Genomic DNA, 23,541 nt, shown 5'->3' on the forward strand with positions numbered 1-23,541 from the left:
CTAGCTAGTCATTGAATGTTTTACAGGAACTGTGCTGTGTTACTTTATGTTCCAGTCAGTATAATCCCATGTCCTGTGCTTGGATATCCTGTAAACAAATGTTCTGTTTCTGCTAATCTTAGTCCTGGCTGTTGTTATTGAGACAGTGAGACAGTACCCGCAAATAAGGACTGCTCCACCAGACCTGAGACACTTGGGTGACCTGCACACGTGTAGTGCTATGATTCCAACACTCCCCTTGTCATGCATTATATTCCATAACTATCCTCTGCTTGCACATTAAGCTCCCTGTCCCCTTGTCACACATAGCCCCCCCCCTCCTCACTGTCATATACAGCCCCCTCACCTTCTGTTCTTTGTTATATACTTTTTACCCTACACCTCCATAATCTCTTACTTTTTTTTGGTGTCAATGGATTATGGGGTCATTTGGCCACTTCCATGTATGTGGAAGGATACTGTGCCCATGTCGGTGATGTCTGTGTAAGACATTACCAGCACTCTGCAGAGACACCTACCAGCCACAGGGGACTGCGCTCCCCTTTCCAAGAACTAAAGTAAGGACATAAATTGTGAGGGATGACAGAGGGAGCTTAGTGAATAAGACTGGGCTTGATCATATTATTAGCCCAAAGCAGCCAACTGCTACATCCCCTCCTCCTGAGCATTACACAGGTTGCTCTTGAAGAACAGGATGGATATGCAATAGGTACCACATGGTTTCCCTCCTAACTCTAAAGGCCCCGACACACTAGATCATTTTTTTAATGATATGGCCGATTCCAACGACAAATCTTCAAGTGTGTATGCACTATGCACGCACCGCGGCGGCGTCCATCGCAACTTCAGATCTTCCCTACATTCAGCTCAATCTGTCAATCTCGTTAACAATTCCCCGCAAATCGTACAGTGTGTACGCTCTATTGAATGACTAGGTGATATGTTAACATTATTTAGTTAACGATCTAACCACCAAACGATGCAAGATATATCATTCGGTCGTTTGGTAGATTGCACAGTGTGTGTGCACTATATCGTTTACCCGGGAGTTCAAGGGAAATCTACACAACCATTGCATCATTTGAAAGTCATCTAGCGTGTACCTAGCTTTAGGGTAAAAGCTGTATCATTCCTTTCTACTGCACCTCCACCTCACCTTCACGCAAGATGTGTTATGTTTGGTAGATCCTGTTATGCACCAGCATGTCCACTTTTGGTAATACTGTAGTTTCACATGTGAGCCGACCTTCTCTATCATGGGGCATATTAAAAACAATAACTGCAACAGGTTGATGAATGGAAACCACTTATTATTTGTATTCCCTTTCACTGTAGCAAGGGGCCAGAATTTACCTTCCACAGGATATTGCAAAAAGCCTTACTTACTAGAGTCAGCATTGCAACTTTTTTCTTTTAACAATTAACAGACTGCTGACATTTTTTTTACTGGCACTTAATAAAAAGTGAAAGTGGTAGAAAATGGGAAGTACAGTGTAGTCTGCTTTATTACAAACAAAATGTGACTATTATTATGTGGACCACAGAACATTGTCATCGTTGTGTGGACAAGTGTAAAATGCTTCTTACAGGTACATTTAGCATCATGTTTACAGTTGTAATGCAGACACACATAAAATGCTGGAAGTACATTAACATTCTACATTTGTTGGCATAACAGTGATGGTGTCCCGGGGCCCACAGACTGCTTGTAGAAATTGTGAGTGACAACAAGACATATGTGTATCCCGTTATCAAGCCAGTATTTCTCACAAGGGTACTGCTAAAATATAATCAAAATATGTAGAAAAAAATCATTTGCGGTTTAATTTTATTTTTTCCAGATACAAAAAAGACAATGTATCAAAAACTTCTTTTTATAATCTCACTCTAAGGCTACTACATCCTTTACTCTTCCTGCAGCTCACCCTTCTGTACATATTGCTACCTCATTAATCTACTCACCACTTATGAACACACATGAGCTTTTAACTTATCTATACACACTGACAATAACATCCACAACCTGTCGCCATAAAAATCTTTCGGACAAATCCACCAATTATATTTATATCTCTCTCCTGCTGCTTCTATTAGCTGGTGACATATCACCAAATCCAGGCCCAACCCACATTCCACACCCACAACAAACTATAAATCCAGCTAACCTCATAAACATTGCATGCCTCCCTTCACCATCCAAGTCACTAAAATGTGCCTTATGGAATGCACGCTCTGTCTGCAATAAGCTAACATCCATCCACGACCTCTTTATTTCAACCAACCTCAACCTTCTGGCAATAACAGAGATATGGCTTACACAATCAGACACTGTCTCCCCTGCTGCACTTTCACATGGTAACTACACTTCTCACACACCTCCAGGCCTGGTAATTGTAAAGGAGGTGGGGTAGGAATATTACTCTCCCAATCTTTCACATACACAATTCTCCCACAGGTACCTTCACTCACATTTACATCATTTGAAGTACATTCTATCAGGACTTTCACCCCTTTCTCTCTGCGAGTTGCTGTTATCTATCGCCCACCTGGGCCACCTCAACAATTTCTGGAACACTTTTCTGCCTGGCTCCCTCACTTTCTATCCTCAGACATCTACAACATCATTATGGGTGATTTCAATATCCCCATTGACAGTCCACAATCTCCTCATGCCTCCAAACTACTCTCTTTAACATCCTCTCTTGGCCTTTCCCAATGGACTGACTCCTCTACTCATCAGGAGGGCCACTGTCTTGATCTTGTATTTACCAGACTATGCTCAGTTTCTGATTTCACTAATGCTCCTTTCCGTCTCTCAGATCAAAACCTTATCACCTGCACACTCTCCTCCATTACATCAACATCATTGAAATCAACCAAACCGAAACCTAAACCCCGCAGAAATATTAATGCCATTAACCTTCAACAACTATCTACCTCTCTACAACAACAACTTTCACCAATTTCTACATTCACTTCCCTGAGACTGCTGCATCACACCTAAACCAGATTCTAGAAAAAGCCCACGATGAAGTAGCTACAGCTACCCATCACACACCATGTAGAGTTAGACGTCAACCGTGGCATTCTAGCTTAACAAGGCATCTACAAAAACTCTTGCGTAAAGTTGAACGTCAGTGGCGAAAGTCTCATACTCCAAGTGACTTCCTCACATATAAGACTATCTACAACTCTTATCGTACTGCTCTGGACACTGCCAAACAAACATATTCCCAATCTCTTATCTCTGCTCAAGCTTCTAACCCCAAGTGACATTTTAATACATTTAAACTGCTTCTTAAGCCTCCACCACCCAAACCACCTGCTACTATCTGTGCACAAGATCTTGCTTCCTATTTTAGGGACAAGATTGATAAGATCCGAAATGAAATGGTAGGCTCTTCCTCAGCTAGTGACCTGCTCAATTCCCTACCTGAACCCTCTGGCAGATTCTCTTCATTTGATCTCACAAACAAAGATGAAGTATCTACACTCTTCTCATCCTCCTACTCTATTACCTCTCCTCTAGATCCTATACCCTCACAAATCAGTAAAGCTCTGTCTCCTGTGCTTATCCCAACCCTAACTAAAATCTGTAATCTCTCTCTCTCTACTGGCAACTTTCCATCACTGTTCAAGCACGCAGTGATTACTCCCATTCTGAAAAAACAAAATTCTGACCCTAATAGTCTCTCAAATTACCGTCCTATCTCCCTGCTCCCCTGCCCCTCCAAGCTACTTGAGAGACTTGTCTTTCTTAACTCACACAACTTATTGGACCCACTTCAGTCCGGCTTTCATTCCCAACACTCCACAGAGACAGCACTGACTAAGGTAGTAAATGATCTTGTCACTGCCAAGGCTAAAGGCCATTAGTCACTCCTAATTCTTCTAGATCTCTCTGCTGCTTTTGACACTGTTGACCACTCTCTTCTACACTGCAATCCCTAGGTGTTAAGGACACAGCTCTTTCTTGGTTTTCTTCATACCTATCTGATCGCTCTTTTACTGTTCGTTTTTCTGATTCTGCGTCCTCTTTGCTAGCTCTATCAGTTGGAGTACCACGAGGCTCTGTCTTAGGTCCTTTACTATTCTCAATCTATACCACCTCTCTTGGCAAACTAATCCTCTCTTTTGGATTTCAGTACCATCTGAATGCGGATGATACTCAAATCTACCTATCCTCTCCAGATTTATCTCCATCTGTATTGATCCTTGTCACTGAATGCCTTTATGCCATTTTGTCTTGGATGTCATCTCGCCACCTGAAACTTAATATTTCTAAAAGAGAATTAATTATATTTCCACCGGCCAATAACAGTTACCAACCAGATCTCTCTATCACTGTTGATACCTTGACCATCCACCCCGCCCCACAAGCTCGCTGCCTTGGTGTCATCCTTGTCTCTGAACTGTCCTTTGTTCCCATATTCAATCTGTCTCAAAATCATGTTATATACATTTAAAAAACATATCCAAAATTCGACCATATCTCACACAAGACACTGCAAAAACGCTAATCCATGCACTTATTATTTCCCGCATTGACTATTGCAATAGCCTCCTTACTAGTCTTCCCAAAAACAGGCTATCACCATTACAATCCATTATGAATGCAGCTGCAAGGCTTATCTTCCTTGCAAAACGTTCTTCTTCTGCTGCCCCACTCTGTCAGTCCCTCCATTGGTTGCTGGTTTTCTACCGTATTCAATACAAAATACTTTCACTTACACATAAGGCTATTAACCAACCCACACCAACATACATCTCTTCTCTCATCTCAAAATATCTCCCAACCCGACCTCTCCGCTCAGCACAAGATCTGCGTCTCTCATCCCCATGCATTACTTGCTCCCATTCACGGTTACAGGACTTTCTTCGCGCTGCACCCACTCTATGGAATAACCTACCTCACACAATAAGACTTTCCTCTAGTCTCCAATCCTTCAAGCATTCCCTGAAAACTCACCTCTTCAGGCAAGCTTATCAGATCCCACATAACCTTCATAGCTTCCATATCTAATTACATCCCCTTTTACAGTCCACACACAATCTCACATCCTCATGACATTTGGTCGACATTCCTGTGTGACTGGATCATGCAGCCAACCAAGAAACTGTGCATTCTGGCTGGACCAAAATGCAATATATAGCACCTATCCTTGTGCATCAATGCCTATTTCCCTATAGATTGTAAGCTTGCGAGCAGGGCCTTCCTACCTATATATCTGTCTGTTATTATCCAGTTTTGTTCTATTAATGCTTACAATTGTAAAGCGCAATGGAATATGCTGCTCTATATAGGAAACTGTTAATAAATAAAAAATAGATAAATATATTTCTTTATTCCAAATCAATATTACACATTTCATGGTACGGTAATTTTTGTTTTGTACATACACTAGCACTCTTGAGGTCTGATTCAGAGATACAGTAGGAGCAAATAAAAAAAGGAGTAAACTAGGAACAATTTGAAATGCAAGGGGTGCAAATACCTTTTTTATTTGTAACCGGCTTTCTGACTGTGAAATCCTGGCATGGGACAAATGATAGGCGTCAAAATCCCGACGCCTATCATTATCTCCAGGTCGAAATCCCGACACCCGGCATACCGAACGAAGGTAAGCCGGGTGTTGGAAGGATAGCCACGGGAGGGGGAGAGTTAGGTTTAGGGGCTCCCACGGGGACTTAGCATTAGGCACCACCCTGGGAGGGTTAGGGTTAGGCTAGGGGAAGGGGGGGTTAGGCATCCCAGGGGGGAGGTTAGGGTAAGGCTTCCCCCGGGAAGGGTTAGGTTCAGGGTGAGGGGAGGGGGGTTAGGTTTAGGCACCCCTGGGGTGAGGTTAGGGTTAGGCACTAGGGGGGAGGGTAGGGTTAGGCACCCCTAAGTGAGGGTTATGGTTAGGGGGAGGAAAGGGTTAGGGATAGCTTAAATACTTACCCTGTCGGGATCTTCATTCTTCTGCCTTCCAGCATCAGTATTACATCTGCGGGATTGTCATACCGGTTCCGTAGCTTACAACTACTAAGCAGCTTTGTTTTTACACCATACTTGACAACTTTTATTTTCTTCATTCCAGGAGAAGCCCGGAGAGTTGCAGCTGACCACTGAGGGTGCATGGCAGGGACTTGTGTGTCCATACGACTTATGTCACAAAACACAAGTCATAAAAGGGCAGTGCCAAAATGACTCAATTCTCACTGAAGCCACACACTCCCTATGGATTTGCAGTTCCTGGTAGGTAGTGGGCGGGATGCGTGAGGTTCTCCCACTCTTCTGGGGGACGGGGGGAATACCCATAAAATTGTGAATCTTCCGGATGTACAGAGAGATTAGGTAAATACTGTATGTTTTACAAAAACATTTAGGATTAATCTTGGACACACACCTTCCAAACTCTAAATCTCTCTGCACATTTTAAATCTGCTTAACATACAGTGCAACAAGATTCTGCCAAGGAGCAAATTGCTCCTTTTTTTGACCCTGCTTTTAAAAATAAAAAAATGGCACTAAAGTTGCAGCTTTGCTTACACAAGTGTATATGAGACTGTGCTAGCAATAACTACAGTGACAGGCTGGGTTGGCAACATAAATCTTGGGGCCCCATACACTGATCTCTCTGGGGGCCCCACCACCTCACCACCATTCCAAACCCTACCACCTTTCGACCCCGCACCCACACATCCCTCTCCTACATGTGTGATATGTGAAGCATGATAATGTTAACTGAAAGATATGCCAGCCTTTAAATAAATGTAAAAATACACTATGACTTACCACACTGTCTCTCTGTTACTAACAATGCAAGCTTCTCTTAAAAGGTTAGAAATCAAATAATTGACTCATGTATTTTGTTGGAGCACAATAGATGGACATTGCATAGTTGTTTTATTTATACAGATCTCTGCATTATTTTCATTGTTGGAATACAGTACCTGTCAGCAAAATAGTATGCTGCACACACCGAACTGAATTGTGAATTATCTCTACTCATGACCCATACAAGCACCATCTCATGTGTGACTTCTCAAGCAGAGCTATGTATTGATCTCTTGGGAACCTTTCCATTTCAAGTACCTACCTTGCCCTATGCAGCTAATCTTTGCAAAGACATTTAGTTTCCATGGCCTACAAGGTACAGTGGCTTTATGTGATGCACCCTATAGGTTTTGACAAGTATTCCCTTATGAGTCGCTGAAAAAGGGTCTCAACATCTGTTCGCCGGCATTCAACCAGCATGATAGCTAAGCATACAGTTCACAAATGACATGTCTTATGCAAGGAGTCTCGTGTCAGACAGTGTTTGCTGAGAATCAATCTGGATAGATGCACTGCAATTCACATCATTATGAAGAGCAGCTGAGACACACTACATGTCTCGCTCCATATTAAGTGTTCAAGATTACATCTCACACAGTACAATTTTGAAAAAAAAAGAAGAAAACATTGGGTTTTCATGTGTGAAGATGTCAAACAGAAAGAAAGATACATTTTAAAATGACAATATATAGGTGTAGTACACATTAGTGAAACCCTGTTTAGGGATGGGAGTTATGTGCATTGCAGTATGTACTAGAAAATACCTCTAGATGTATTGTTATGCAGTAAATTGTAGCCAGTCAGTTATGTCTAAAAGTTGACTGTCAAAGTGAATTCAATCTCAATCCAAATGGGAAATCTTTTGCAGAATACATTACTATGTCACAAATCTAACATAATCTACTCCTTCCTGCTGTGGATAACCAACATTCTCCTCGGAGGACAAGAGACAAGGAATGACGGTTCTCCCGTTATCTGTTTTGCAAAGGATCTAAATTACAGTTGGAAATTAGAAGGGTGACTGCTGCTGGTGCATTTACAAACAACACAATCCTCTTAACATTTAAGTATGTTCTGTTAGCCAGTATCACATTCTGCAAGATAACAGTATATTATTTATGCATAATTATTAACGGATATGTTCAATTGATCAAAGTGTAGCAGACGTGGCAGGGCAGGCAGAAATACATGGAGGCAACATATCACAAGCATGCAGAAGAGTAAACAGTATATGACTCATTCCCTTCTCTGATTTGCTGGAAAAGCAGAGGGAGGTCCTCGTCTATCACATGGCTTTTTGTCAGGAACATATAACACCTGTTTCTTGCTTCAATCTTACTATCCAACAGTTCTCGCTCATATGGCGGACCATCTTTGTGCATCTAAATAGCCACAACCCAGGACTTTCCCTTTCCAATACTATTTGGATACTGTGCGTCTCACTCACAATTGTGCCTCTGTGCATACACACCATGGGACGCATATGCTGTGCGACTTTTTAGCAATCTACACACAAAGTTGAAAAATATTGACCACGTGCGCCAATATCGGCATTGTGTGTGACCCAGAGCCTTGTTAGTGGAACTAACTTGAGATGAAGTGTGCTATGTGACATGGCAGTTTATCCTGCTTGAAGTAGTTATTAAATGATGGACAAGCTAAGCAAAAATACTCTGGTAGGCTGTAGCATTAAACCCCTTCATTGTGGAGGACATCTCTTCGCAACAGGGCTCATCCTCCACATATAGCTTAGCACTGCAGTGGATAAGGCCCAATTTTCCACTATAGTGATGAATGTAAGCAAAATACATAATGACCTTCTCCCTTCTTGGTCATTGGGGCCAGTGAGGAATGCAGGTTCCCAGTGAGGGTTAAAGAATAAAGACAAAAACAATTAATGGTGAATAATGGGGGAAAGGACTTCCAGTGTTTGATCTGAACAACAATTCAATGTCCTATATAGTAGAAGTAGAATCAAGGGAATCCCTTTCTACTAAACAACACTATTTCCGATTACCATTATATAATTTAAAGGGGAACACCCAGTTTGTAGGGTTTAACATAATAATATGTAGGAGTGTCATGGTGACTGATTTTTTATTTTAGTATTCATATTTTCCTTTCTACCTTAAAGCAGAACACTTCCAATAATGGATGGAATGAAACTAATGTATCCTTTAGTAGTGATTACACTGATAAACAGGTACTGTGACTCGGTTGTCTTACTCTCTACCCTGTCTTGGAGAGAGATTTCTCTTGGCATTCATGTTCCCATCAGTTTCTGTTCCTTTGCAGTCCCCTGGCTTCTTATGAGGACATCTTGCAAACAGTAAAGCTTTGTATTGATTGAGAAAATGTATCAATGTAAGTGTAGTGGGTAAGTTCCAGATGGCCAACGGGAGACTGAGATGTTGCAAAAAAGTAAGCTTTTATTCCAGGCTTGAAAAGGCAGAGCCAGTGTAATGGCTTTTTACATAAGTTATGGAACAATAATTCAGCTTTACATGAAACAGCACTTCAAATGAGTAGAGTATTCAGAGCACTGTCAGGGTTCAGATTGCCCAGCATAGAGAGAGCTGCTGAAGGTAAAACTTCTCCCTCACATTCCCCCTGACTAACTCAACTTACCAGGTTTTTATACCTTAGCTGGTCATAATTGAGGTAAGGGTGTGGTCCCTCCCAGGCTACCAAAGGGTAACCCTTCCCCAGAATGTGGGTGAGACCCACTCTGTCACATACCTCCCCCATTAAAGGGCGAACCACGGTGGAAGCCCGACTCTCCAGCCTAGTTAGGGACAAAAAATTTGCATTCATATGTTGACGTTCCGGTCTGTGTCGGACTTCAAAAGAAAAAGGCTGCAGAGCCAGGTACCACCTTATCAGTCTTGCATCAGAATCTGTCATGGGCTGCAACCAATTTAACGGTACATGATCAGTAACCACGGTAATACAGGTCCCAAAAACATAATTTCTCAATGACTCAAGAGCTCATTTTATAGCAATGCATTCTTTTTCTATTACAGAATACCTAGGCTCTCATGAGAACAACTTTCTACTGAGATATAGAATAGGGTGTTCAATGCCATCAAACTCCTGACACAAAACTGCTCCCAAGCCCATATCTGAGGTCTCTGTTTGTAAGACAAAAGGCTTGGTAAAATCTGGGGAGTTTAAAACTGGGCATTTAGATAAAATATGTTTAATTTTGGTGAATGCAGACTGACAGTCCCTAGACCACTCAAGTTTATTTGGGGCAGAACTTTTCAAACGATTTTTTAAGGGAGCCGCTAAGGTAGAAAATGTAGGTAAAAACCTCTTGTAATAGCCTTAAACCCAAGAAGGACTTTAACTTTCTTGGGAGTCGGAACTGGGGCATTAGCTAGTGCCTGTACCTAACTCACAAGGGGCTTCAGACACCCACTGCCCACCACATACCCTAAGTACTTGGTTTCACTTTTACCTAAAACACATTTCTTCAAATTATCAGTTAAACCTGTCTCTCTCAAAGACTGAAGAACAGCCCTAAGCCTATTTTCATGTACCTTCCAATGCTGACTATATATATGACAATATCGTCCAAGTATGCTGCAGCATTATTGCAATGAGGATGAAGCACCCTGTCCATTAACCTCTTAAAAGAGACCGGGGTACCATGCAAGCCATATGGCATTGTTTTCCACTGAAAGCAGCCCAATGGAGTAGAAAAAGCTATTTACATATTTGCCAATATCCCTTCATAAGATCAAGGGTATAAATATATCTGGTCAAACCCAACCTATCAATCAGGTCTTCAACCCTTGGCATTGTGTAGGCATGAAATTTGGACATTGCATTAACTTTGTGGAAGTTTATACAGAATCTTGTAGCACCATCTGGTTTCAGGACCAAGACAATGGGTCTACACCAGTCACTAGATGACTCCTCACTTACCCCTAACTTCAACATTTCTTGTACCATACTTCCTTGATTACGTGCTTGTTTTTCCCTTGGAAGCCTATAGGGTCTTTGTCGAACTACTACCCCAGGTGGGTTTACAATGTCATGTAAGACTAAATTGGACTTCCCTGGTTTATCAGAAAAAACATCTGAGAATTCTTTAACAAGGTTCCCCAAGGGAGGCTTTAGCTTGTCTGAATCCAAAGGTTCAAGGGGTGAAGAGACCCCTTGGATTCAGACTGGAGAATCTGTGGACCAAGGTCACTATGGCCATTACTACAAAAAACACCTCTTGATCCTTCCATGCTTTCAAAAGGTTAACATGGTAGATCTGCCTATGACTAGGGGAGTCAGGTTGAGAGACATCCTAATTTACTTCACCAAACTTTCTAATTACTTCAAATGGCCCTTGACACTTTGCTAGTAATTTGCTTCCCTGAGTAGGTAACAACAAAAGGACTTTATCCCTAGGTAAAAAAAAACTTGACTATGGGCATTGGAAGTTTTAGACTCTCCTGTGCATTTGCCAAAATTTCCCAGGCCAATTGACCTAGTAGGTCTATGTAATTACGCATCTGGATCACTTATTGAAGGATGCTTTCTGGTTCTGACAGATTAAATTTTGAACAACTTTAGCACCCCATGCATTAATTTGGACATAAAGTTTGTCCCTTGGTCGGTAAGAATTTGTTTAGGTAATCCAACCCTGGAAAACAGCTCTAATAACTTAGTCACTCCCTGTTTGGCTGTAGCAACCCTTAAAGGAAATGCTTCCAGATAGCGGGTGGCATAGTCAACCACAACTAAAATTAATTTATAGCCTTTAGACGGTGGTTCAATCGAACGCACTAAATCAACCCCTATTTTTTCAAAGGGGATCTCTACAATTGGGAGAGGATCAGCGGGGCAGGAGACTGTTGGTTTACTGTTGTCTTTTGACACTCTGAACAAGCAGAACAGAACCGTCAGACCTCAGCATAAACACCTGGTTAATAGAACCGAGAGGTTATTCTCTCCACCATCTTATCCTGTCCCAAATGACCACCCCAAGGAACTGCATGGGCTAAAATCACAACCTAGGAAAAATAGGTAGGAACCTGCACTTCAATATAGCGGATGCTGCACTTCAGTCCACTAAGGTGGTCACACAACACCTCACAAGCACAACGTAGACAATAAAAATATGGAAAAAGGCGCAACCTTCTAGAATATAATCAACAATGAATATAAATATAAAAATAGTCCCAATTAGGTCCACAAGTTCACTAGAGAAGTAGAAGAAAATATCCTCCTTCAATTTACAGAGTTAAATAATTCCAACAAATGAGATCCTCGTGATTGAAATGCAAAAAAAGGAAAAAAATCGCAATATAGCATAATATGTTGATTTTAATCACATGGCATAAATAATAACAAAAAACATGTATCCAACATTTAAAATCCTCCACCAATATCAAAACAGCATACCAGAGATGGCGGTGTATAATGCACACCCACTCACATATAAGCCATAAAACCCAAAGTTTCCCGGGTTCAACCTGGAATGGCAGCTCCTGGATGTGCACTCTTCGCTTTGAAGTGTTAAGACCTCTTTATTAATGCTATTTAATTGAACCTCAGCATTATTCCCCATGCCACGTGGATTAGGTGGGCTGCTAGACACATTAGTGTTACTATACCTCTCAGCATTACCATGGACATCAGCATGCATAAGCACATTAGTAATGACAGGTTCATCAGAATTATCATATACATTGACATGAGCAGGAACATCAGCATTTACAGGCACATTGCGTGCAGTAGTATTATGGGAAAAAAATATTTTGTCCCAGCAAAACATCACAAGCAAACTAGTCTCTCTGATCCCTTCTCCTTTGTTTCTTAGATTTAGGAGCCTTTACCCAAGACAGAAACAAATCAGGGGAGAAGGGAAATGTTTTGCTAAGGGTTGCTTCAGGCACCTGTTCCTCCAGTAAAACAAGAGCCTGGAAGTAAGGCCAGTCACAACCTATTAGCACAGGGGCTGGTAACCAAGGACACCCACCCACATTTAGTTTGACAGTCTTTCACCTGATTATTAAAGGGGCCATGGCAATAGGAAAGTCCTGAACATCTCCATGCTCACAACAGACACGGAATAGTTCGTGGGGCACCAACAATTCTGAGTTCCACAAATCCCTTTGTATCAGCATAGTAGCAAAGCAAGAGTCCACCAAGTCCTCGACCGGTCTATTCCTGACTTGCACATGTACCTGTATTCTAGGTGGAAGAGGTAAGGTCTCTTCAGCTGTAAAGACACCAGAAAAAGAGCAATCCATCTGTGGACATGCCCATTATAGATGTCCACTTTGGCCACATGAGGAACACACTTGAGCTGGAGTTATTGGGGAAGCCCTCCACTCTGGACCTCCAACTTCTGGAAAATGGGCGATCATCACCTTACCCATAGAATGACTTCTGGGCCGACAACCCTCTTTACGTAAAGCTGTGGGCCTCAATTTCCCCAGAGCCATCGTCTGCAAGGGGTACTGGTCCATGAGTTCATACATGGGGGCACCTTATCCCGAGACAATGCCTGCTGAGACAGATGGGAAGACTCCAGCATAATTAAAGTAGAAAGGTTCTCCATATCAACCTATTTTCCACTAGCTGGACTGCATATGCAAATTCTCAACTCAATGCAGCTGGACCCAGCGAACAACTTTTGCAGGGAGAAGCGCAACAAACTGTTCCAGAGTGACCAACTCTACCAACCGGGCAGAATTATGTTGGTCGGACTGCAGCCAATTAACTGCGAGGTCTGCCAGTTTCTGTTCCAGGATGTGTGGCTTTCCATCAGGATCGTAGGAAATAACTGAATTTTCGCAGGTACGCTTCTAGATAGAGGCCAAACTGATCCGCTATGGCAGCCTTTACTTCATCTTCAACTTCATTTTTGCATCTTCCAGGGAGACGGCGGCATATGCAGCTTGGGCCTCCCCCGTAAGCAGAAAGGCAATCCGTATGGTCCAGGAATCTTTGGACCATGCTTGCAAGATAGCAACCCTTTCAAAAATGGTAAGAAAGGCTTCCACATCAACTGAGGCCTGCATTTTGGGGAGTACTGGAACACCACTGCTTGCAGCTGTCTAAAGAAGTCCAACATTTGTAAAAAAATTGCTTTCATGACTCTCTCTTTAGGATCCCTGGCACAGGAACCACTTTATCCCTCTTCTGACACCACAATGTAACGGGTAAGTTGCAGACGACCAAAGGAAGACTGAGATGTTGCAAAAAAGTAAGCTTTTATTCCACGCTTGAAAAGGCAGAGCCAGTGTAATGGCTTTTTACATAAGGCAAACACAGTTCAGGAACAATAATTCAACTTACATGAGACAGCACTTCAAACAAGCAGAGTATTCACAGCTCAGTTAGGGTCCAGAATGTCCAGCATAGAGTGAGCTGCTGAAGGTACAACCTCTCCCTCATATTCCTCCTGACTAACTCAATTTACCAGGTTTTTATACCTTAGCTGGTCTGATTGGGGTAAGGGTGTGGTCCTTCCCTCGCTACAGGAAGTTAACCCTATTCTCAGAATGTGGGAGAGAACCACTTTGTCACAGTAAGTGTTTGTAACTCATTCTTACTTGGGGTATAGCAACTACTAACCAATCAGAGCATTCTACCCTTGCTCTTAACGAGTTTATAATGATGACTTATTTCTCAGCAGTAATATGACGCGCCTAAAGCAAATCACACTCTTCTATTCTAAATTAAAATATACTAAAAATAATTCCTCATGTTATTTTTATTTTTTATCTTTCATATTGATCTTATTTTTAGTATACTGCATATTACATGTTACATTTTTATGATGACTGTTATATTTTTTTTCATCTTCATGTAATATTACAGTTTTTATTCATCAAGACATTTTGCTGTACAATATGTTCAGGAGCCAACAAGATGGTGAATTAGGATCCAACAAAATGTTGAATCATGTTTTTATATTTCGCCTTTTATCAAGGTCACATGTACATCCATCCATTATTTACAAAGACTGCATCGTGGTTATGGACAGAGCTGTCCGAAGTTTAAGAGTAACATCAGGAGTGTTTCTGGACCTTCATCCAGTAACTATGGAGATTTCAACAATGTCCAATTGTTCAGTAGATAACTATGCAGACCTTAACTACTTCTGTTCCAACTTTACAGAATTCCGATTGTTGCAAAGTACTATAGATAACGGAACCAATGCCGGTTGACTAATTATAGTGATCATAAATGATTTTGACCTATTTGTTAGGTATTTGGAGATTCATTTATTTGAACCAAAGGCTGATTTATATTTATGGTGAACAAACAGACTTTAATACAGGGACCACGCCATGATGACTTCCAGTTGCTTATCACCATAGCTATCCTTTTCACATATTTTTGTTATTGCGTTCATAATTTCTTTTTTGAAGTGTATATATTAATCACTGTTGCTGTATGTAACATTAGAGTGTTCAACCTTTGGGTTGTATGAAGATTTAGTGTCTAGTTACAGTTTATGAACACCTTTTTCCACACCTGATTGTTCAAGAGTGGTATAAAAGTTACAGCAGATAGACACAACTTTATCCAGCCTTGGCAAAGACCTAAAGAGACAAAATGCATCGGCGCGGAGCTGCCTTTTTATTTTCCCTACCAGATGTACTATGTGCCTCCAGGCTGCTTCGTGCTTTGGACTCTCTTATTCATCTTAAAATTGTGTGTGGCATTTAAGGTGTATATTCCACCATTTTCTAATAGGAGGCCATCACACTCCTTTTAAGAATTCATTTTATTATAGTGTTATTATATTATATCGTTTGTTCCTGTTATGTGATGTGTATGTTTTAAAATAAGGATCATTTGCATTGAGTGGGATGAATTCCCTGATAATGATGAATTAAGAGACATTTCAAAAGTTGCTATCTTTCACAGTGAGGACTCAACAAAGGAGAAAACCCTACAGATATGCCCTATTATAAGTAATTCTTGTAAGTACATATACTAAGGGGAGTATAGTAATATATATATAGATATATATATATATATATATATATATATATATATATATATAATTTATCCTGGTGAGTGATACAATCACTACCTGCTTAAAAACATGTACTGTAGTGTTTGTAAGAGATGTATTTTTAAAATACTACATTATATTCTTTTCATGCCCCTTGGAGATCTGTTGCTAGTCAGCAGGACTTCATCCTTCAATCAAAGAAGAAAGTCACTCTGTGAAAGACTATATTGGTTATATTTGATTTGCTCCAGTTCATATACACTGGGACACTTTATGTGGGCTTAAATACATGTTGTGGTTACACAAATTAATGATCTTTTGTTTGCGTATAACAGACCATGCTGAGTCACACATATCTTTTTAAACTCATTTTAGTCTGCATTTCAGATCACTTGTCTTTTCATAGACAGGAAGATATCCCAATGTGCACTCGGTCAAAAGAATATTGTGACCAAGGTAACACCATCCTCTTACCTGGGCTTAGACCAAACGCTCACTTTACGAGCGTTTTTTGTCTCACTGATACACACAAACATGTTGTGGTCATCCTGCCTAGAAATGTGTGCACCATAACACACAAGGCACACTGCCCTGATAATAGAGATTAATGTATACAATAAGTTGTTTCTTTCTATTTTATGGGGGAAATGTGTTTACAGCACACACTAAATTCCCCAGAAGGCTCTTACTCTATTTTCCAGGCTGTAAATACCTGACAATTTTTATTTCAGAATGGGTCTTCAGTCAGTATATCAAGAGGGGTGATTGGACAAGCAATGTTTCTTGTCCAAACAGCCTTTCTGTGTTCAAGGTGACCGTTTCATTATTATTTTAAATATTAATCCTCAGTTCTCCTTTAACAAATAAGCAATATACAGTATTTAAAAACCAAGAAAAGCATTTAATTAGCACTGCATGATGGAACTTTTCATTTTTGCCCAGATTTTTTTGAATTCTTATATTGTCAAGTTAAATAACATTACTCCATGAAATGCATATTCTTGCTTCCTTTATTCATAAATCTGTGTATGAGCAGCAAATTGAATTGATTAGTTTAGTTACTCGAAGCCAGGTATGGAGTGTTCTGCCAAATGTCTACTGACTTATGAATCAGGTAATGCACACATCTCTAATTATTACTTTGGCAGGGTATTCCAATTATTGGATTTGTCATACAAGCCTATCCGTATATCTGTGCCCATAAATAGAGGAAGCAAATATTTTACTACACTATCAACCTATTTATTGTGTCAGACAGGCAAGAACTTACAATTTTATACATTACGAGGATTAGGTATAAAATGAAGGTGAAATGTAACATTAACTGGCTAATTTTAATGACCCAAAAGAGAGTCGGAAAAAATGCCAAAACTGAAGTTCATTACTGTCTTACTGATTTCAGCAGAAACGTGTAATGTCATTACAGTTTGGATTGTCTGGTTACTGCAAAATGATTATTAGCTAAAGACTGTTAACAATTCTGTTAAATATCACTGTAGCAAAATGCTGTGCATATATACATTTACTATAACTCAAGTCTATTGGGAAAGGCATGGTCAGAAGTGGGTTGAAGCAGGGACAATTCAGGATTATTTAGCATTATCAAGCCTGTAGAAATTGCAAATGCTGTCTTTTAACTGGCTAGAATGCTGGTTTTAAGTTTACAATGTCCTAGGATCAAGTTCCGTGCAGAACTTTCTTTCTGCGCAATCCTGACAGCTCATTTCTAATCAGTATATTTACACCTTCTTGTCATAGTTAAATATACACTTATCACAACACATACAGTAGTTTTCTAGGTAGTGTGCCTAACTTAGCAAAGTATATATTAAAAGAGACCAAGTAAGGGTTAGAATCTGCACTAGATAGCAAGCCACCTACCACAACTCAAAAAATTGCTTGATTTTTGGTATAAGGTGTAACAATTTGTATTTTGCAACCAACTAAAAATATTTAAAGGGAAAAGGAACATGCAGCAGTATGACAGTTGGTGGTGTCATATACTTTGGCAAAGTATTTATTATTCTATGTATTGTTGAAGCTGAGAAGCGTAAAAATGCAAAAAGCATACATTTGTAAAAACAAAATGGCATAAAGCATCTTTAACAAAAACATTTTTGTAAATATCTTTTGAAGATGATCCAGATTGCAATGTATTGGGCAAACCATGCACATAATAAAAATGACAAACAAAGGTTAAAATTGAATAGTATGTCGGAATACAGTTTTGTTATCTTGAATTTTCCACAATGCAAAAATGACCCTAGCTGAAGATGATTTAGCCTATCATGTAATAATATTTTCATTATTATACAATCTTTCAAAATGTAGCAATTAGGTTCAGTCATTTCTTTTTTCCAACATTCCAACAGTAGGATTCTTTCCTTAGGTTAAGTGTAGCCATGAGAAGCTGATACAATGGATGATCCAGTAAATGTCAAAGTGTATACAATAAACTGTGAAAGCATGTTAGAAAATTGGATAGAGGAAATAAAAAAGAAACATCACAGAAAACCAAGAAAGGAAGGAGTAGAGATGCAGAATGTGATGGAAACAGCTATTCCTGTTTTTGGTGGGGCATAAACAATTTTTACCCCAAAAGAGAATAGGGGGTATATTTACTAAGATGTGAGTTCTATTAAGAAGTGATGTTGCCCATAGATACCAATCAGATTCTACTTCTCATTTATCTAGCACCTTCTAGAAGATAATACCTGGAATCTGATTGTTTGCTATGGGCAACATCACTTCTTAATAGAACTCCCATCTTAGTAAATTTACCCCTAGATGTAGCTTTAGCTGAATGATTTTGTTAGTTTGAAGAATTCTCTTTATGATGGTCATTTATGAAGAGTAAAATGGCCGTAAAAGCAGCCTTTCGTCATAGTTAAATATGACCCTTGATTTGCACAAGTGTGCCTGGCTTTCCACAGGCTGCATAGGTGTACAGTGCAGTATAGTTGCATTTTTGGAGGAACAGCAATTTTCATGGGCAAAAAAGTAGGAGATGGGTCAACTGGAGATGTCCCTACTGAAGTACGTAGCAGGCATAAGGGTGCACCTGAGTTGCAGAGCAGTGCAGAAATTAGTTTTGATTTTACAACGGCAAAGGGTGCATTTTATGGTCTTTGTATTCAGTGGGGTGCATGGTCATTTCTACTCAACAAAAATAGTTATAGGACTAACTTGTTTTACCTTTAAGATGATTGCAACTTTAAAACAATGGACAGACTCGCTAGAAACTTACTGATGCCTGTATCGCACAGATTATTACAATCTCCTCCAGAAGTTTACCTTAAATTAGCAATTGCAGAACATCCATCTTTTTGTTGTTCAACCATGCCAGTGTTGCTTTGGCCTTGTGCTTGCTGTCATTGTCCTATAGGAAGGTGAACTTTAGTTGCATCACTCTGATGTTTTCTGGCAAAATCTAGGCATACTTTGGTGTGGTTTATCTTCAGTAATGTTTTATTTCTATCCACCCTCCCATACAGGCCAGTTGTTTGCAGAGCTTTTGATATGACTGACTAGTGCACCTTCACTCTAGTCTTAACCTACAGGTCCTTCGAAGTGACAGTTGGCCTCTCTGTGTCTATCCTCGCAAACTTTCTTGATCTGATGATGACCTTGTCTAGGCAGTGCCTGGGTGGTATGAGGCAATTTCCATTCCCTGACAATTGATGCAGCAGTGTTCACTGGGATATTATTGTATTTTGTAGCCTTTTCCTATCTCATGTATGTCTATAACATTATCTTTAATGTTCTTTGAATGCTCTTTGATCTTCATTTTCACAATTTTCATTCAGATTCATAGTGTGACCAATGTTATTTGAATCAGTGGGTGTTGTATCCAAAAAAGCTGACCTTTTTTAGTGTTCACAGGTAGAGGCTAGTTGGAAACCAATTGTTAAAGCAATATATATATAATATTGGAGCTTCCAATGCACAGGTGTTGAATACTTATGCAAGCAAAATTTTTTGCAGTTTAATTTTTCACACTAAGGGCAGTATCCAATTAGCCCCAAACATTGTTAGGGCACTAATGGATTTCCCGGGCCTATCCAAATAGCCCCGAAGTGCCGCCCGATGCCGGCACTTATCGTGGGGTGTTTTTCGGGACCTATTGTGTTCTGAGAAAAATTCCATAAAAAGTGCTGTTGTTACGACGCAGCAAATGCGAAAACACATTGGTTCGTAAACTTATTATGAATCCTATGTGTTTTGGCCAATATATCCTATTATTTCATCCGAAATAATAGGATAGGGAGAATAAAATATTGGCAAAAAATGGGAATAATTGGCAAAAATTCCCAGTACTTTTCACTGTTCGTGGCTAATTGGATACCCCTAAATCAGCAGACAAATAATGAATTATGAGTTTAAAAGTTTACTTCAAGAGTCCATTGGTATGCAATAAAAATACTGTACTGTCTGGAACAATCTTTGTCAGTGTCATTTGTAGCACAGACAAATCTGTTGACTTGTAAAGGGGTTGAATACTTTTGCAAGCCATTGTATATATTGTTGTACGCAGTGAATAAATCTGGATCAATATCGCAATTATCCAATGGTAATACATGTAAGAACAATGTGGATAAGGAGGATAGATTGAGAGTTTATCTCAATGTGAAGGTATAGTTGTAAAAGCCCATGATTTTAGTTGGCTCTGTAATCAGGTCAGGTCAGCATTGATGCCTTAACAACGCTTTACAGTGTACTGTGCTTTGGTATTCATTTTGTACTGTTATCTCTATCATTACTGCTTCAATCATTTACCTCCTCTATTTTTGAGTCAACCAGCAGTGATAAAGGCCATTAGGTGGGGCACACAGGGTATCTCAGTAATATTTTCATCTGTATTATTTTACCATGTACACATTGATCTTGCAAGCTCGAGCTGTATCAGTATCTTATGTGCTCATATTTTCTAAACTGTACTCTTCAGTTATACTGTAAGCTAATATATACAATGCTCTTGGAGCTGTAGAATGTGTAACCTACCTTTGACTAACCTCTAGAGTTATATTCCTGCTTTCAAGGAGAAGAAAGTTTACTTCAATGTTTTTAATGATAAATTGTGTATGTTGTTAAGTGCATTGAGTATTATGTAAGTTCAGTCTTGGTCAGGCAAAGCTCGGGCTAATTATATACCAGTTATCTATAAGATGAGCAATTACAGTCAAACCCCGGAAACCATTCTCAGCATTAAGTGTTTGTCCATCACTGCTAATGGCCTAGTATACCTTTCAAGAGGCATTCACTATATGTTAAAAATTAAAAATCCCATGAGAAAATATTATTTATAGAGGAAAGACATTATAAAGGGTGAACCAAAATTAGAAAGTACAAACTACTCTGAAATGTATCTGCTGCAGCACAGAAAAAGATGTGTAGCCATTATGACTCACTACTAATTACCAGAGAATAATAGACCAGATATCTGCCCGTCAGCAAGTTAGGTTTTTCTAAAAGGGAAGCTTCACTCACCACTATGTTATATTATATATATGGAAACAGATGGGTGACAAAAAGCACCAATAAGGTTTATACCAATAGGGTCACTATAAATAACACCTATTATGTCCTACAAATATCTCAATGATACAACCACCACAATTCCCCAACATATAGGGGCGTCAGCTTAAATCAATAATAGATTAGTTTTGGTATCATACTAAATACATAAAAAGTCAGTACAGGGAATTGACTAAAAAAATGACTTAGCATGTTGATTATTATATAGATAAAGTGCCGTGAAATAATTTAAAGTAAAAAGTACACAATATTGTGATAATGCAATAGGTTACATAGAGATTAAAATACAGGTGCTGTGCCTAAATAATAGTAATAAGACGATAGAACATCGATGAAACCATGAAATACAATAATGATAAAAAGTTATATTTAAGTAAAAACATGAAGAAAGCCATCCACATAGTATAAGAGATAATAAGATGTAAAAATATTATATAAATAGTAGATACATTGGTTTGAACTAGAGATGTTCACCATATACTGTAATTTTTGCTGGTTTTGGTTCTAATTATTCGGCCAGTTTTGCCAAACCGCCGTGACTGGTTTTGGTTTTGGATTTCTGTTCCAAAAATTGGCAAAAAAAGCTAAAAATCACATAATTTTAGCCTATTTTTGTTCCTAGAGTATTATTAACCTCGATAACATTAATTTCCACTCATTTCCAGTCAATTTTGGCCACCTCACAACTCACAATATTGTTTTCAATATTCAATTTTGTGATTGGGTGGGAGCTGTCGTACTTGTTTTTCTTTTTAAATAGTAGTCTTCTTAGTCCCCTTCTGGGATGAAGATCCATCACCACCAGCAGCAGCAGCATGCCTAGCGCTGAAGGATTCTTCTGAGGAATCCTGGATAGGGAAGGAGTCACCTAACCTTAACAAATTGGATGCATGACTAACTCCAGTCATTACTGTGGATATTGAGGATGAAGGTGTTGGTGGTAGAGAGTGCAGATGCTGGGATCTAGATGAACTTGAGCGAAGGGAGCTAGCTGATGCTGGACTGCTTGTTATTTTTTTAACACCAATTTCTGATGTTGTCAAAAACTTTTCATGAGTTCACTGGAAATTACACAACAGAGAGGGGGTTCGTAGTGGTTATTGTCCCTACTGCTACTTATAATGGTTTTACAAACATTATAGATGGCTTGATAATTGTTGTCAGGATTTGGGTAAAAATAATTCCACACATAAGAGGTGTATTTGTTGGTCCTATGCCCAGGCATGACAATGGCCTCCCTTTTATCATGGCAAAGAGCTGCTTTCACTGGTGCCTGACTTACACAAACAACATTCTCATCCTCAACATCCTCATTAGCGCTGGCATCAGCTACGCAAATATCCCCCTCATCCTCTTGCACTTTCTCGGTGGCATCCTCAATTTCTATTTATCAGCTATATTTGTGCTGCTCATCCCCACATTTGCAGAGGGAGCAAGAATGGTGGAAGCGGCTTCTCTGTGGGTACAACAGTATCAGAAGGGTCAGACTCACACATTGTTTTCTGTATGCACAGTTTGTTCTACTGCCTTAGTGGTTTACATTTTTTTTAAACCTCTTCTACATTCTGAGTGATAAGGTCTTGCATTGTCATGAGAGGCAGAGGAAGATGCCTCACTGACACTTGCAGAACTACCACTCATACTGTAAATAAAGGCAATTTATGTTTTTCTGCACCACACTTTTCCTTTATTAGATGCTTTTTTCTTTAGCACTTTATATTGTTTTTTCTTTATTTTAAATGCCCTGACTTAGACCCGCTATGCCCTTGAGCATCAGCTTTAGTAGATGACGTTGAAAGACTAGCATCATCATCATTACTGGTGACAGCATCTGCAGTGACGGGATGCGGTTACTATCCCTACGATTGGGATGCTGACTGACAGAATCCCGAAGCTGGAATTCCAATCACCGATAGAAGAACTGTCCCAGAATCCTGATCTGACTATGGATACTGACGTCAGACTCCTGGCAGCCAGCATCATGATTGTAAAGAGAGCATGGTTGCGCTGGGGGGAGGGTTAGGTTTAGGCACCCCAGGGGGACTTAGGGTTAGGCTGTGGAAGGGGGGAGGTTAGGGTTAGGATTGGTTCAGGCACCACAGGGGGGGGTTAGGATTAGGCACTAAGGAGCCAGGGTTAGGCACTAAGGAGGGGGGTTAGGTTTAGACACTTACCGGGAGGGTTAGGGTGTGGGGTAGGGAGGGTTAGT

This window comes from Taudactylus pleione, unplaced genomic scaffold (genome assembly GCF_031769625.1).
Source record: "Taudactylus pleione unplaced genomic scaffold, aTauple2 ptg000316l, whole genome shotgun sequence".
In the NCBI taxonomy this organism is placed as follows: domain Eukaryota; kingdom Metazoa; phylum Chordata; class Amphibia; order Anura; family Myobatrachidae; genus Taudactylus; species Taudactylus pleione.